Here is a 7,301-nt window from a genome sequence, read left to right on the forward strand (position 1 = left end):
TAAAGTATAGTCACTGAGAACTCATAGAGTGACTCCAAAGCTAGAAAGTCCACATGTGATCCATCAGGTCAAATGTTATTATATTACAATGGTAGGAGGATACTTGAGGATGTCTTTTGTTACATGTCTTTCCTATATAAGATAGCATTTATTTCATGATGCCATTGACCTAACCATACCCCATCTTCATTCTGTTGCATCAGCATTTCAATGGAACCAAATACAAAGTAGGATGTATGTCATAGGTACTGACAACAATAATTAAGTGCTCCAATAATTCAGAGGAAGGAAAGATCAATTGGTGTCTGAGTTTTCAGGGAAAGTTTCATGGAAGAGGTAGGACTGGAAAATATAAAATTATATATGATATAAAATCCTATTTATATAAAGTCATCCAGTAGATCCAGAGAACTGGTAGGAAGAGACATTTCATAAAGCTTCCCCAACTGGACTCACATGGTCACATATTCCTGAATTGACGGTATTTAGTATAGTTCAAAGTTGAGAGAAATAAACAGGTGGGTTGTAGGGCAGGTTGTAAGAATGAATCACCGTGTAGGATTGCATGGGCAGGAGTTCTGTTATGATCCTCTTACCCACAGAACCAGTAAGACTCTGTATGGTTCTGTTCTGGGTTTGTGTTTGGAGCCTCAACTGTAGGAGTAAACCCAGTATTATATATCCTGAGCTGCTTCAGCCCACCTGTGTCAGTTGTTATGGTACCAATAGTCAGTTTGGAGGGATGCTGAAGGGACCACTGAACCATTAAGTATCACATCAAGAAGGAGTCTTTGTAGTCACACTGATCATGAGCAGACTAACTGAGAATTCTTGTATCTGGGGAAAAGTCAGTCAAGTTGAGATTTAGGAGAAAGAATTCTGAGACACTACCCAAATCCTACATGTCATTGCTGCCATTGATCTTGGGTGAGTTATGGAGCATGGGCTCTGAAGGCAAGATCTGTAGAGAAAGACAGATCATAGAAGAGGGATGTGATAACATCAAAAGCCTTGGAAGGAAAGAGAATGAACTGCAGGAAGGAAACTGCCCTCACCAAATGTCAGTGCCCTGGAAAGAGGAAGTATACCCTATCATTCTCATTTTCCCGTGGCATTTAAGTGCTCTGGAACAAATGCCCAGCCTATTATTTTACTTAAGCCTAAAAATGAGTCAGGTCAGTTTGGTAACAACTCATTTCTGGACTAATTCATCACATATAAATAAGACTAAATGTTTCAAAAATTAACCATCCAGGTATATTCCAAGACAAATCTTGACATAGGGTCTTTGATGTTCTATAAAATGTGATTTCTACATTTTTCTTGAGTTCCCGGGATCCCCATAGCCCAAAAGATGCCTATTCCTCTCGAGGTAGGGAGTAGTAAGAGCAAGAAACATGTCCAGCCTGGTAAAGTACTGAAAAATGACTTTGTTTTAAGCTGTGGAGTATACTTGAAAGTTGAAATCCATAAACTCTTTAATATTTGGCTAGAAAATCTGGCAGTTCCTTTACCAACCTACAGAATGAATCCAGTAGTCTCAGTGATGATAATGGTAGAAAAAGCAATTGATTCTCAACTGCTTTGGAAATCAGTTAGTTTTATTTTTTGGAAGATCTTGAAGGTTCCCTAGACCTTTTTGACCTTGGGTCTTGATCTCTTTGTTGCTAAGTTTCTAAAATGTAAAATTAGGGTTGGATTAGATGAACTCCATGTTTCCTTTTAGTTCTAAGACTATGATCCTGATACTAGTTCTTTGGAAGTCTGACCCAGCAGGTGTTTAAGCACCTATATAGAAGAATTGTAGAGTGAGAATTTGATTTTCCATTATTTGAGCCTCATATTGAGACTTTTTTCTTTTTCTTTTGTGTTAAGTAGAATTTATTAGGTCTCCATCATGGGGGGCGGGTAATTAAGGGCAAGTAACAGGGTAAGGGGAAGACAACATGGGGGAAGAGAAGTTATTTTAAGGCACAGCACAGAAAAAGTAATACAGAATACTGTATTTAAATCAAAGTTAAAAGAGTTTCAAGGAGACAATCCAGAGGATTGGGTAACTGTGAATATCATATCTGCTTACCAAAAGTTATGGTTGGAAACAAAAAGGGAGCTCTGTTTTAATGTGAATATTAGCCTCATGGCAATGAGGTAGTAGAGTATACTGCTTGGAATCAGGAATACTTGAATTCAAACCCTGCCACAGATACTCTTTAAGTGTGTTGCCCTGGGCAAGTCACTAAACTCTACTTGCCTCTATTTCCTCATCTGGAAAATGAGCTGGGGAAGGAAATGGCAAACCACTCTAGTTTCATTGCCAAGAAAATCCCAAATGGGGTCATGAAGAGTCAGACATAACTGAAATGCATTAGCCTTGATTTTTAACTTCATCTTATCTTTTTTGTTGTTTTTAAACTAAACTAAAATGAAATATGTTTCTAATGATTTATTTTGTTTTTTCTTTTTTTCAAGAACTAGCTTTAATTTAGTCAATTTTTTTTCCCCTAAATATTCACCCTAATCAACAATTTTAGCCTTTTATCAAAATCTCATCATTCATTCCTTCAGGATTTTTAGCAAGACTGATAATGTCATATCAAATGCAAGAATTTAGTCAGTTATACTGGTAGACTTTTCTTCTGATTTGATTTGTTAGGGAGATCTTTTCCAGAGATTAGGAAGTTAAGTATCTTGGTGAGATATTTCTAGTTATTCTAATCACTCTTCTTGTCAAACATAAATGTCAACTTGACTGCATTCTTTTTTTTAAAACACAAAAATTATAGTAATACGTATTGAACCTTTAGAAATGAAAATGAAACTTCAGTCATTAACATGAAAGTCTTGCTTCAGGAATCAGAAATGTAGGTTAAACAGAGAAAAGCAGATGAAGCCACTATTCTCTAGTGCCCTGCTCATTCTTATAGCACAAATTGTGATTGGTGAGCAAAAGTGAGAGCTCTGGATTTTGAAGTCCTGAGGGATATACAATAAGACTATTAAATATGACCTCTTGGGAAGGTGGATCTATAAAGATAGGTCAAATCCCATCAGTGTACCCCCTGCAAAATAAGGTTTAAGCAAGGATAGGAAAGGAAAAATGAAATCCAGAGAGTTCTTAATTTCATTGCATTCAATTCAACAAGCATTTATTATGTGTTGACTGTGTGCCAACCAATGTGCTTGGTGTTGGGACCCAAACCAAGTAATCAAGAAACTGACCGGTCCCTTCCTTAAAGAAGTTTTCATTATATTTGTATTCATCTTGGAATAGTGGAGGGAGGTCCCTAGACTTGGAATCAAGAAGACCTGGCAAAACCTGCCCCAGACATTTATTAGCTGTGTGACACTGCAAATCTCTTGGCTTCTCTGTGGCCCACTTTTTTCATCTATAAATGAAGGGGTTGAACTAGATGACCTTTGTGGTCCCTCCCCAACTCAAATCTATAATGTTATGATCTATCCTAGTCAAAGCACCTCTACTCCTTTTCTGCATACCGGGGAATACAAATATAAATGAATCCTAGAGGATACAGACAACCAGAGGTCTGAAAACTTGGGTGGTTTTTTTTGCTTGTTTCTTTTTCCTTTCCAACATATTTTTCTTTATTTTTTTTTAATCTTAAATTTAATTTAAAAAAATTTTCCCATGGTTATATGATTCATGTTGTCTCCCTCCCTTCTTCTCTTCCCCCCTCCTGGAGCTTGCAGAATGTTCTACTGTGTTAGATACTATCACTCAAATCCAATTTCCATATTATTCATTTTTGTAATAGAGTAATTTTTTAAAACCAAAAACCTGAATCCTATATACATATAAACAAGTGATGAATCATATGTTTTCTTCTGAATTTCTACTTCCACAGTTCTTTCTCTAGATTTGGAATCCATTCTTTCTCATAAATCCCTCAGAATTGTCCTGGATCATTGCATTGCTATTTAGAACTTTTTTTTTAATATTTTGATAACTACCTTTCAATATTTCTTTGTAATCCTATGTATTTTATATTATCCACTTAAAATTTTATTCAGAAAAGGGGTCCATATACTTCTCCAGACTGCCAAGGATGTCCATAACCCCCCCAAAAAGGTAAAGAATACCTGCTCTCAGGGGTCATATTTCTCAAGATAATGGTGAATATGTACTGGGCAAGATAATATCCTATGATCTATTATAAACTCTTAATGATCCTTGAAGAACTTGGAAAACGGAATGAGGTCTAAGGAAATGAAGACGAGGTAAATTAGAAGAATCTTTATAACAAAAAGGAAACAAAAAACAACATCTACTCATCATTTTAATAGAAATCCAATTTCTAGAACTTAAAAACACAAGCAGGTGAGAGTAATGAAACAGGGAAAAGACCCTGAGTTGTCACAGAGTGCAGGACTGACCGTAGTCCAATTTGATAACAAGAATGTGTTTTCTGTGTAAAAGGAATAACGATGGAGCAATCCTGGGATCACAGTGAGTTTCTTCTGGGGCCTCCCTACCACTATCTAGGTGGGTTCATTTGGCCACAGTCTTTCCACTCCCCAACACACTTGAGACAAAGATAGGAAGTCCCCCACCTCCCTCCTTAAAAGTGCTTTGTCATTTCTTCTCCCTTAACTGAAATTCCAAACAGGGTTCAGGAAATGCCCTAATGAGCTACTTCTCTTTTCTCTCTTCTGAACTAAGTGGATTCCAACAAGACCATGCTATCCATTATTCATGGTCCAGTCCAGAGCTGTGGTCTGTTTCTTTCTCCTGTCCCTTTTTGCATGCAGCTGCTTATGTTCTGGTGACAGGGATTATGAGTCGATGCCGCTTAGTTGAAGTGATAACACTGATAGAAATCCAATCAGTGCCGGTAGGTATCCGAACTGGCCAGTTAATTTTCTGTACTTTAAATAAACCAATGAAGACCATTCTAATCAATACCTATTTTCTGATGCAATACGAGGCTTGCTTATAATTCAGAGATCATCTAGAATGTCAAATAGGCAACTGGATATTAGAGTTTGTCAAGCTATGATTTCCTATAATTCTGTTAAAATTGATCTTGTAAGTAGCTTTGGGTTTCTTGGTATAATCAAGAATGTGGTGATCTCTATTTAAGATTTTTGGTTATTGAAGCATTTTTTTTTTCCATTCTGGTGTTCACAGGTCTTTGGTTTCTGAAAGGGGAAAATTCTTTGGCATTTCATTTGTGGCAGTGCAATTTATAGATGGTAATTCTTGCTTATATATTCATTCCTATGTATCATCCTGAAGTTTATTTGATTGAATTTCTAGAGCATTTAATACCAATTTGTATTTTAAAAAAATCTTTAGGACATATAACTACAGTAGCAACATGCTTTTAATTCAGAGTAAGATTCTTGTTGTAATGGAACAAGTTTTTAATTAAAATATTATGGTTAGGAAACAAATGATAAAAGTACAAGGAATTTCATTTTAAGTAATAAGGCTGGCATAAAAGGATAATGTTGGGGAGCTTCTTTGTTGTATAAAGGCTAGGCCCATTATATCTATTTCAAATATTATTATTTCCCCAGAAATTCTGATTTGAAATGTCCATTTTAGGGCTTAAAAAAGAGACTCACATCCAAACCTGAGGTAATGGTTAATTTTCTCCCCAGTGACTTAGTTATTTATTTACTATAGATTTCACTGAATGTCTAACTTTATAGGAAATTTCAGGAGTTTTCTCTCCCCTGAGTCAATAGAGGCAAATGAAACAGAAGGTCTTTCTAGGTTTTTATCAGGAAAATTTAGAATCCCTTTGAACTTGGATTGTGAATTTGACTTAATATATTAAAAATTACTCCTTCAAACTGCTTTTTAAAGAGTTAGAAATGTTTATCCTTTACTTAGAAGTTACTTTTAAAAGATCTCCAATCTGCCAATTCAGTTTTTATAGTAAAATACCTTCACATAGATGTAAAATCAGTATTTTCTGTTAATAACTAATTTGTATAATTGGTTTTTTTAAACAGTTGTTTTATAATAAATACTTTGTCATTTTAGCACTGCACCAGCTGAATGTTACAGGTGTTGTTAGTTCCACTTTACAAAGGAAGAAACTGTGGTTAAATGACTTGAGTGGGACCCACTTGCCTCAGGGAGTTTTTAATGCCAGGTCTTCCTCTTTGCAAGTCAAGCACTCTCTCTGCTGGATAAAAGTGGCCTCTAACATCTGCCTTAGAGTCTCTCTGGCTTTGACTATTCTTGGTTTTATGGATAGGAAATCTCATCATTCTAGAAACCAGTAACTTTTGTTGAACTGAAACTTGGAGTTGGTAGTAAAAAGAAATGAAACAAGCTGAATAATATTCTTAAAAGTTGTCCTGACTATTGTTTCTATGGCACAATAATTGGCTGTGTCTTTCTCAATACCTAAGGGGGTGGGGGGGTCAAAAAAGATATGATTGGAAGGAAAGGACTATTGTTGCTTGGTATGGGAGAAAACAAGTTATGCACAAATATTTTTAATTAAGAAAGTGGAGTGGGGAAAAGATATGGAAAAAAAAAACATTCTTCTATGTTAATCTCAAAGAATAATCATACATTTAGAGCTATAAGAATTTTCAAAGGTTTGGAAATTCCATCATTTGACTTTACAGATGAGGACACAGGCTTACCTAGGGTCAAACAGGTAGAAAAATTGAGAAGGAGAATTTGAACTCAGATCCTCAGACTCCAAAATCAATTCTCTTTCCATGGTACCACATGATAAATACTTTGGATTGGACTGATGGTTATATTTATCATGAATATTTTTAGAAAACAGATACAATATGAGGGAGGGAAATACAATCATTACAAAAAAAATTAATCTCAATAGGTTCTTTTCTGAATCTAATACAAAGCTAGTTTAAATCTGTTGGGACTTTCAGTTATCAAATTTTGAAAGGAAAAAAAATGAATTGAAAAGAATAATAACAGAGCCATAAAACCAGTGATGTAATATGGTTAAAAAATACAATTAGAAAAGGTCATCTGAAATTTGGGACTCCTTTAGAGGGACTATTATGAGTTATAAAATGGGCAAAATAATTGCATTTACTTGTTTTTTTATGTATGATATTTAACTGTAGACCCACATGTGTCCTTTTAGCTTCAGAATGATAAAATGGTACTCAAAAAAGTAATAGGAATAATCAACAGTAGAGAAAACATGGCCCTTTGAGAAGAGATTGGAACAGTAGTTCTCTGGTTCATTTTAGGAAAGGTAATAATAAAAAAACCCACATTATTGCAACCTCCAAACACGTCTCTCTCTCTCTCTCTCTCTCTCTCTCTCTCTCTCTCTCTCTCT

The sequence above is a fragment of the Gracilinanus agilis genome, chromosome 5 (assembly GCF_016433145.1).
Source record: "Gracilinanus agilis isolate LMUSP501 chromosome 5, AgileGrace, whole genome shotgun sequence".
Classification (NCBI taxonomy): domain Eukaryota; kingdom Metazoa; phylum Chordata; class Mammalia; order Didelphimorphia; family Didelphidae; genus Gracilinanus; species Gracilinanus agilis.